The sequence below is a fragment of the Mesocricetus auratus genome, unplaced genomic scaffold (assembly GCF_017639785.1).
Source record: "Mesocricetus auratus isolate SY011 unplaced genomic scaffold, BCM_Maur_2.0 Super-Scaffold_100015, whole genome shotgun sequence".
Classification (NCBI taxonomy): Eukaryota; Metazoa; Chordata; class Mammalia; order Rodentia; family Cricetidae; genus Mesocricetus; species Mesocricetus auratus.
In genome coordinates this window covers 37020124-37030227 of record NW_024429198.1, presented here as the reverse complement: position 1 = coordinate 37030227, position 10104 = coordinate 37020124, and the positions used below count along the sequence as shown (strand labels likewise).

Here is a 10104-nt window from a genome sequence, read left to right as displayed (position 1 = left end):
TCCATATGCAAAAGCAAAGAGCCTTTATTCAAGTTCAAGCTTTGGACCCTCCATGTGTCTGACAAAGCAGTGAGAGATCAGAGAGCCTTGAGCTCAGGTGGGGTGGGGTTTTTAATCATGACAGAGGTTGGGTTGAGGGGTTTCTAAGGTTCAGGACCCCTGATTGGCTGACATTTGTCTTGGGGGTGTGTTGGTGAAAGGGAATGGGTATGAACATTAGCTATTTCCTTTGGAATGTTAGGTATTGGTCCATTCCTGAGTGGTCTTAGTTTATGATCTTTCCTGGAGTCGGGTGGTGTCTTAGGGGAAGCTGAAACTCAGGCCTACTTTCTGGCTGGTCCCTATTGAGCCTGTCATGGCAGCAATGTAGCCAAGCTGCCCTGGGCCATACACTTTTGCCACCACATTGCTGGCCTCAAAGAGAGACTCCTGTCCTAGAGGAATAGGGAGGCTCTGGACGACCTAGAAACAGTCAAGCTGTTTCTGTCCTTACTGTTTTCTGGAATCTGGGTTAGAACTAGGGATGCTGGAAATGATCGGGGTTCGGATGGCTGCGCATTAATTAGTGATGATACAAGATGGACTACTGCAACCTCAGTCACCAAGACTTTGAACCTTGTAAAAAGGTGTAAAAGGTGCTGTGTCAGAGCCGGCATGGCGGCTGCTCTGTCATTTGAGGTCCAGGATCCCTGTGCTATGCAGCTCTTCTCTTCACTATCAGCTTCACCTCATGGACCTTGACCTCGCCACCACCTCCTGCTGGAGCAGCCTGTGGGACGGGGCAAAAAGGGAAGCAGGTGATGCTTCTTTCCTTGGGCACAGCCAGGATTCGTTTGCATTTAGTTCTCCAGAGAGTAGTCTCAAGGCCACCCGGCCTGAATGACAGGCAGGAAACAGGTCTGTGAGTATGGGGCAGGAGAAATGGTTCAGCAGTTAAGATCACTCACTGCTCATCTGGAGAACCAGTGCTCTGTTCCTAGCACCCACGTCTAGGAGCTGAAAATTGCCTGTAACCCCAGCTCTAGGGGATCTGATGCCCTCTCCTTACTCTGCAGATTCTCACCCACAGATGTGTACATGCATACGCGCGCTCGCGCGTGCGCACGCATACACACACACACACACACACACACACACACACACACTAAAATAGCCAGGTATGGTAGCATACTTTTAACATCAGCACTGAGGAAGCAGAGGCAGGTAGATTAGTGAGTTTGAAATCAGCCAGGGTAACATAGTGAGAGCCTGTCTAAATAAACAACTAAATAAGTGCCTTAGTTAGCTCTTTTATCAACTTGACACAAGCTAGAATCATCTAGGAAAAAGAAGGAACTTCAGCTGAGAAAATGCCCCCACCTTATTAGTCTATGGGCAAGCTTGTGGGGGAATTTTCTTAATGACTGATGCAAGAGAGCCTAGCCAATTGTAGATGGTGTCACCCCTGGATTGTCTTAGTTAGGGCTTCTATTGCTGTGAAGGGACACCAAGATCATGGCAACTCTTATAGAGGAAGACATTTAATTGGGGTGGCTTGCTTACAGTTTCAGAGGTCCAGTCCATTAGTATCATGGCGGCGAGCGTGGAGATGTACAGGAAGACATGGTGCTGGCTAAGTAGCCAAGATTTCTACATTCAGCTTTTTTGACTGCAGCACACTTCTTTCCCTCGGGCTGGTTCCACTTCCTGTTAGCAGCTCTCCTAGGCCAATATCTCATGACTGGCATCTCTAACATCTTGGGTTCTCCAAGACAATCCAGGCTTCAACTTGACAGCTTCATGCAGTGGTCTCTCTAGGCCTCCATTCAGGGACACCCCGCACACATGCCTGGCCTCAGCAGCTTCCCTTAATCTCGGGGGCAAATTCCATAACCCATTTCTTCTGTCTTACCTCTAAAGCCAGAACGACGTGAGAGTGAAGACAGAGACTAGGGCAGTAGTCTACAGGGCAAGGAGGAACCAGGGCAGCCACCATCCATCAGAAACTTGAGTGGCAGCCAGGAGTTTGGGCATATGCCTGGAATCATGGGTCACAGCCTGACAAAGACCTTTAAGAGAAAAAGAGAAGGAAGATGAAAAGGAAACGGAGGAAAAAAATGAAGGAGGAGGACGAAGTCACCAAAACAGAGGAAAAGAAAGAAGCCAAAACAGAGAAAGAATACAGAGTAGGCACAGGAGGGAAAGGGGAGGGGGGAGGAAGGAGGGAAGGTGAAAGTGGACACAGGAGAATAAGGAGGAAGAAGGGAACAAAGAAGGCAGCAGCTGAGGAGGAAGGGCCTGGAGCAGGTTCTTCCACAGATCCACAGAAACCACCAGCCCTACCCACACCTTGGTCTCCAGATTGGGGACAGCACACATCTCCATTGTTTAAATAACCTGGTGAGGTCCTTTGTTACTGCAGCCACTGAGGCACCAGTGCCCCCTCCTGCAGCATTCCGTCTGCAGGGCCCTCAGCAGGTAGCTAGAGTCTGTCTCCGGCAGTGGAGGTGGTATGGCCTTTAGCTCGTCTCCTCATGCAGCCCTCAGATGCTGGGACTTTAGAACTAGCCCTCCAGTGATATGTCCAGGATCAGTGGGCCTCTGGTAGCATCAAATGACTTGGACTGGGCCACTACCTCATCTGTGCACATGGGACACATTGTCCCTCAGTGGGAGAGTTGAATTAAGCATCTTTGTTTTCCAGAGGTAACCAGATCTACTGATTCAGGGGACCCTTCATTCCGGGGTCGTGGTGGATCAGGGTGGGCCAGGGCACAGGGATGTTTAATGAGACCCACCCAGGTCTTGAAGGACTTCCTTCTCCATGGTCCTTGGAGTCAGAGCTGTGCATAAGACTTTGGAACTCTTGCCCAGTGGACCCCAAGCTCGGGACAATGGTGAGTAGGACTCACAGGGCCAGCCACCAGCCTAGAGTATACATGCTGAGCAACCTCCTAACTGAGCTACTAAGCTAACAAACATTCTTAGGTTCATGCTAGCCCAGCCCAAGACATGGTTGTCATTACTTTGGCACAGTAAGCCTGGATGGTTACATGTTCTTTTAAATAATAATAATAATAATATTTTCAAGTAGTTAATGTTCAATTTTTTTGGCATAAACTCAGCCATCTGAGTTCTTAGAGTATAAAATTTCCAAGCCACATTGTAGTGTACTTCACCCCTTTTGACATCCAAGTTCTCTCTTGTGGATGTATCATATTTATCATTTGTTAGTAGACTGGCATGTAGGTTGTCCTGTCTTTTGACCAGTATGAATGATGATAGTACAAACATCTGTGTAGAAGTATTTGTGGGGACGTGATTTCATTTTTCTTGTATCTGTAGGGCTGGGGTGGAATTGCAGGGTTATGTAGTCTTCACCCCCCCACACACACACCTGTGTATAGGCTGAGCAAGGTATCTCTCTCTATAGAATGGGCTCCACTAAGTCAGTTTGTGCATTAGAGTTAAATTTTGGGCCCACTGCCAATGGCCTCAAATATTGTCCCATCCACACCGTTGTCACCTATATTAAGGGAGAACACACAGCTTTTAATGAAGAGAGGTCAATTGTCCTGCACCACCTGAAGTTCAGCATAGCAGATGGTTAAACAGTCTCCTAGAGATCCTGGGAGAACCACAGAGGTCATTCAGCTCAGTAGACTGTTAAACTCTGTCCCCAAAACTCTCCTGGTAGCATCTTGGAAGAACCAAGGGGCCCTCAAGTTCCAAAAATTCACCTATCAGCAGCTTTCCAGTTTCAAAAGCCATGGAGAGAGTGCATCTGTGTGTGTGTGTGTGTGTGTGTGTGTGTGTGTGTGTGTGTGTGTGTGTGTGTGTGTGTGTGTGTGTTGGGGGCGATCACCTCAATTTCTACCTGCTCAAAGTGAGGACAGACTTAGAGGCTATCCCTGTCACCCCACTCCAAGCCACCTACTGAGTAGGAGGGAGACATTGCCAGAGCATCATTCTGTGACAGGTGCTCCAAGCCTGCCTGGGAAAGGCATGGCTGTCAGCTGGCTCCCTGGGAGCAGGTGTTCGGCTCGTGGCACCTCTGAGAAGTTACCATCTGCTGCCTACCAGAGTCTGTCTGGGACACCTGCTCTGAAGGCACCAGGATTTAGCCAGTTTCTGTAGATTTTCCAGGCCTACATCAGTTCCTGTGTGGACAGGAATCTACCAGCAACTGAGGCTTTCCCAGTGCTGGGAGCTGGCCTCCTAGAGAAGTGACTGAAGAAAGAGGTACCCACAGATGAGCCCATCCTGTGTCTCCCTGATACCCGTCGCCATTTCTCTCAGCCTAGGCATTTGTCGTTTATATGTGTGTGGGGGGGGGGGCTAGACAAGCTATGGTCCATTTAGTCTTCCTGTTTCAGGACAGACAGAGGAGCTTGGTAGTCAAGGGCTTGAACGTTAAAATATCCCTGTCCTGTGTCAGCCCTCCACGCACTGAAGTAAGTAGGAGGCGAGAGACTTCTGTTCCCAAAGCACAATGCTCCAGTGTCCAGTAACTCAGTCGCTCTTTCAAGAAGTCACAGTCCTCCCTCTCCAGAAGGATTTTGGGTGGAACAGAGGGACTTCCATGGCACATATGTGGCCCAGAAAAAGACCCAGCTTCCAGCAGCCAGCAGCACATCAAGTCAGAAACTACCCCTGCAGAAAGAACCCCAAAGGAATGGGATCCAGCAGACCCTGGGGCAGAGATGCAGTGAAAAAGGAGACCCCTGGGAAGAAGCAGCCTATACAGAGCTCCCCAGGATCCCAGGTTACAGGGAGACACCAACCTGGTCTAGAGCAACCTCTGTGTCCCAGGGTCCCTGAGTCCAGAATCTAAGTAGAATATGGCAGAAGAGACCAGTTACTAGACACTGATTCAGTATTGATTTAATGACTTACTCAGTACACTGCTTGTCCTACCTATTTGTCAAAAATGATGTCACTTGCTTCCTAGAAAATTACAGAGAAATTGCCGGCTGTCCACCAGTACTCTTTGACAAACCCCCACCTGCTTGGCTGCCCACCTCCTGCATCTGGAGCACAAAATGGGAATTCCAACTGGGCAGTGCATCCAGACCTTTCAAAAGTCAGCCCGGCTGGGCGTTGGTGGTGCACGCCTTTAGTCCCAGCACTCGGGAGGCAGGCTGATCTCTGTGAGTTCGAGGCCAGCCTGGTCTACAGAGCGAGTGCCAGGACAGCCTCCAAATCAATACAGAGAAACCCTGTCTCGAAAATCAAAAAAAAAAAAAGTCAGCCCGGCTTCGGGCCACCAGTGACATCTCCTCTTTTCTGCGTTCATCAGTGGCGGAGCTCTTACCCAGCTCAGCCCTTTACACTAGGTCCAGACACCACACAGGAGCACTTTCCACCCGGCACTGGCCTTACTGACCAGGTGGTGGATTTTGGATCTTCAACCCCTGGTATCAGGGCCATAGGTACCAGCAATTCCCAGTCTCAAGGCAGAAGACACCCAGGACCAAAACATGCCTCTTAAGGTAAGCAATCAAGTATCCCAGCCTTTGAGCACTTATCTTCAGCCTGACATTGTTGCTCTGGGGAAAGCCCTCAATGGGTGATGGACAGCACTCTACATGGAGCTTGTTCTGGGGAAACTGGGTTGAGCTTAGCACAAGGCCAGATTATAGAGACATTACCTTCTGGAAAGTTCGTTTGTGAGTTCTGATCAAGATACCATCCACTCTAAAAAAACCCACTTCAAAACAAAGCAACACTATGCACCTTAACATTTTAATCAAAAGCAAACCCATGTTCCTGCCAAATAACAGAGCTGCAGCTTGGCTGGGCTGAGTCTAAAGAAGCCCAGCATGAAGGAGAGGGACTCCGTCAGTCTGTCCTGAATAACAGAGTCCAAAAAGACCCCAGCTTGTCTAGCCTCTGGCATACAAGCTACAAATGCCTTCTCTAGGCCTGAGAGCTCATTGCATGTAGAACCCCATGAGCTCCAGCCCTCTGGGTTACATTGTTCAGGACTCTGAGTCGACAACATGAACTCTGGAACTGAACTGGATACCTTAAACCAGGAGGAGGCTACCACTGTACCTATAGACACAATAGTTACAGAAAAGTAGAATAAAACATCGGAGCCCACAAGATAAAATTCTGATGTGTACAAAGATGAGACAAGAAAAAAAGTGACCCAGTCCTCCCAATATAATATTAGAAGCCTGGCTGATACCCTATCACAAAAGACAGACTGACAAAAGAAATCATAACACAGTTATTATTATTTCAGAGGCAGCCAAAGATGAAATCCAGTGATTGAACCTAAATACTTTGTGTGTGTGTGTATGTGTGTGTGTATCTGTGAGTGTGTGTATCTCTGTGAGTGTGTGTGTGTGTGTGTGTGTAAGGGACAGGTGAGGGCTTGAAGAGGCATTGTAAGGCAGAGATACTGTTTAGAAGAAATTGCTGGAAAACACACAAAATGACTTTGGGCAGGGTTCCCCTGGGTTCTGAGCCTGCTGGTTGTTTCAGCCCTGTCCTTTCCCTTGGTTAGTAGATTTTAAGACAGTTGATTGTTCGTTGGTAGCCAGGGAAGTTCACCAAAAGTCCGTGTCTGCACTTTTAAGGAAGGGGGACCAGAGTGATCTCCAGACTGGGAAGGCAGGGAGCTGCCATAGAGACCAGGTTCTGAGTTGTTCTCCAGCTCAGCCCATCAAAATGCCACACTCAGGTATGTTGTCTGAGCCACCAGAATAGGAAAGACAAACAACAAGAAAAGCACAGAGGAACGTTATATGAGGAGTTGCTGGAACATGTGCCACGTGCTTGCACAGTAGCACATTTGTCAAGGTACACAAATAAGTGTGTCTGAAACCTTTAAGGAAAAGTGAAAGAATGGCACCTATACACAGGAATCAAAACTTACCATGCTTTGTCAATAATAATGAATCAGTGTTAAACGATCGAGTTGCACACCTATACTTCTCGCACTCAGGAAGCTCAGACAGGAGGAATTCAGGTAGTAACAGGTTGTAAACAGGAAAAACAGAAAAGCAGCTCCATAGGTAATGATGGAAAAGTAACTCAGGCAGTATTGACTTTGGTAAAATTACGTTCCATAGTTCAAACTGAGTGAGCAAACACACCAGGGTTTGAAGTTCACTTAGTTATTATTTCACCACAATACTGGGAGAGCAACATCACAATCTATAATCAAGAGTAAAATTTCAGAAGTGGGGAGGTGTAATGGGAAGCCTTCCCACCAGCCTGGTTCCAGAGCCGCATTAGTCCCAAATAAACACACAGGAGGCTATATTAATTATGAAGCTGTTGGCCTTGCTTGTTTCTTACTGGCTAGCTCTGACTTAAGTATTTATCCCATAATTGTTAATCTAAGTATTTCTCTTACCGGAGAACTTTCCAGGCTTCCTACCCCATGGCGGTTACATCTTGACTTCCTGTGTTTCTCCTGGACTCCTAGTCCCACCTATCTTACTTGCATAATGGCCAACAGTGCTTTATTGACATATACATAGGACTTCCCCAACAGGGAGGTTTGTAGAATGCTGGCCTTTGGCAGGCTAGCCATCTTTGGTACAAAAGACTGATTCTCACAACCCCTTCTTCCTTATTGTACATTTTCATTTTTTTCTTCAAATCCAGTCAGCACATTCTGGTTTTCATGTTCTGAAGTCTCCAGTAATATAAGTCACTGTGACTGAATGTAACATGAGGTTTTCTCTGGCCCCGCCAGGTCCCGTTGCCCTTCTCTGCCCCAAAGGAACACGAAGATGCTATATTAGTTATAATCTGTTGGCTGAGGACTTGGGTGATTTCTTATTTTTAACCCATAATTACTAACCTATGTATTTCCTCATGGCCTTATCTTACCGGAGAAAGGTCCAGGGACCCGTTACTCCTCTGGTGTCCTACATGTCAACTGCTCAGAGTGTCTGCAGAGAAGAGAAGAAATTGATTTCCTGTTTGTCACTGCTTATATTCTGATTCTGCCCTGCTAGTCACTTCCTGGGATCCCATGATGGCTCCTCTCTGCCCACACTTTCCAGATCATCCTTGTCTCCTAGTCCTATATTTTACTTCCCTATTGGCCAACAGTGCTTTATCCATCAACCAATAAGACAAACATATACACAGAAGAACATTCGCCATCAACTAAGGATGTTTGGTGAGGTGAGAGCAGTTCCAGTGAGCTTCCAGATGGGGCCCCTAACACAAGGAGTTATACAACATCCAAACAGGATCCTAATCCTAAAGACTATAACAAGGCCTGTTCGAAATGAAGTCACCACTCCTCCCCATTTTCCAAACCATTGTTCCATAAGGCTAGCTAAGGAATCATCCATTCCCAAAATCTCAGCTAATTTGTTGACTAAAGCAGGCTAACCCAGAAGGGCCTTAGTGATTGTTCCACTGTGAGCTGTATAGTTAGGGCTGACAGCATCATTACAAAAACTCAGCATTTCTCTGCTAGAATCAGTATCTAAACCTAATCTATTTCTCTAAGCCACCTTACTGATTAAATCTCACAGTACAGCTATTCCCTTTACCACTTCCCTTGTGTAATTGACAAACCATTGTCGATTGCAGTAAATATAATCGATCCAAACTACATCTCTATTGATAGTGGACAACTAGAACAATACTGACTCAAATCCAGCAACTACCTGGTTCAGAGCCTTGAGTTAATTAATTAAGGATATCCCTAGGTACTTATATAGCATTTATGGAGATATGGGGATTAGATGGTGCCTCCCCAAATCAAGAATGCTCTCCTCTTGAAGGAAAGACACTGGCAGAAACGAATAGCCAGTTGGATGGAAGTACAGGTCCTACTCCAACAACCTAGTGAAGTCTCAGACACCTGCTTTTGTGATCACCAGGGATGACCAGCTGAACATCTCTCCAAAAGACAAGACACCACTGTTACATTCCACATAGCTCTGAACCAGGTAGCTGCTTGTGTCAAGTTGACAGGTGGCTATCCAGCAAGGTGCATAGGAGGGTCCAGGGTGGGCACACTTGCAGAAGTTCTCTGCTTTTTCACAGAAAAAAACCAAGACAGGCATCAAATTTAACAGTCAGGGAGAGTTGGTCTCTTTTTTACTAAAGACCCAGGCACAGTTAGCCATCTGGGTGTGACACAGGAACAACATTGGAATCAGTTTAGAGTTTCTGAGGAGAGTGACTTCTTTACCTGAGTGTAGTAATTGCACCTTCTTTAGGCAGTTGGGACCTCAGTCTCCTTGGTAAGTGGCACCTGATATGCCCCTCCCAGATGAACTCAAGTTTGTTTTCCTTCTAAGACTTAATTACAACTCAATCAATGGGTTAACTGGGCACTCAAACAGAGGTATCTGGGCCTGTAAGTCCTGTTTCCTGGAGGAGGATAAAACCCAGACAAACTAAGCAGGTAACGCTGCAGGAAATGGTCTTTGGTCTTGAAGTAGGATGACCAGTGGATTGGTCCAAATAGGGTAGCCTGTAGAGCACATCACAAGATGAGCCAGTCCTTCTATGGGGCTGTTCTGGCTCTCAGGCAGACAGCCGGGAGACACTTTGTCCAGGGGAGTCCTGTCTCCAGGATGAGTTTGGTTAAGTGATTCTTTAGAGCTTGACTCATCCTTTGCATCCCAGCTGAGAATGGACAGTGCCAAGGGTGTGATAGGTCCAGTGACTCCCCAGAGTCAACATGAGTCCTCTGAGGATGTTAGCTATAAAATGCCTTCCATTATCTGAATCTCTGTTTCCAACTAGACCATCTTTAACAGCACCTTAGTAACAATAGAAGCAGCAGCACTTGCTGATGGGTTAGCTTCAACCCAATTAGTTAATTGATCACTCTAAAATACATCTAACTAAAAGATCCCTGACTACTGTAAGCATCTCATTGCAGTCAGTTGGGATGTTCTGTAAGGGTCTTAGCCCAGAGTCTTTTCTTCTCATGCATTATTTCCTTAGGATTCATTTGTTTATCTATTTTACATATAGAATAATACTGTGTAATTTGTTTGTCTACTGGATAGATCTTTATGTATCCGTAAAGTTTTTTTTTTATTTAAGTTTGCAACAAGCTTGCTTCACATGTCAGTCTCAACTCCCTCTCCCTCCCCTCCTCCCCCACACCCCTCCCAGCCCCCCCACTCA

At 46.7% G+C, this 10104-nt stretch overlaps 1 long non-coding RNA gene across 1 annotated transcript; it reads right to left on the bottom strand.

Annotated features, from left to right (window-relative positions):
* LOC106022383 lies at nucleotides 1-7047 on the bottom strand. Its single transcript, XR_001197384.2, has 3 exons — nucleotides 6866-7047; nucleotides 1543-2048; nucleotides 1-769 (listed from the first exon to the last, which is right to left on the bottom strand). It is a non-coding gene; the product is annotated as an uncharacterized LOC106022383 (long non-coding RNA).
* Between the last annotated feature and the right edge of the window lie 3057 nt (nucleotides 7048-10104).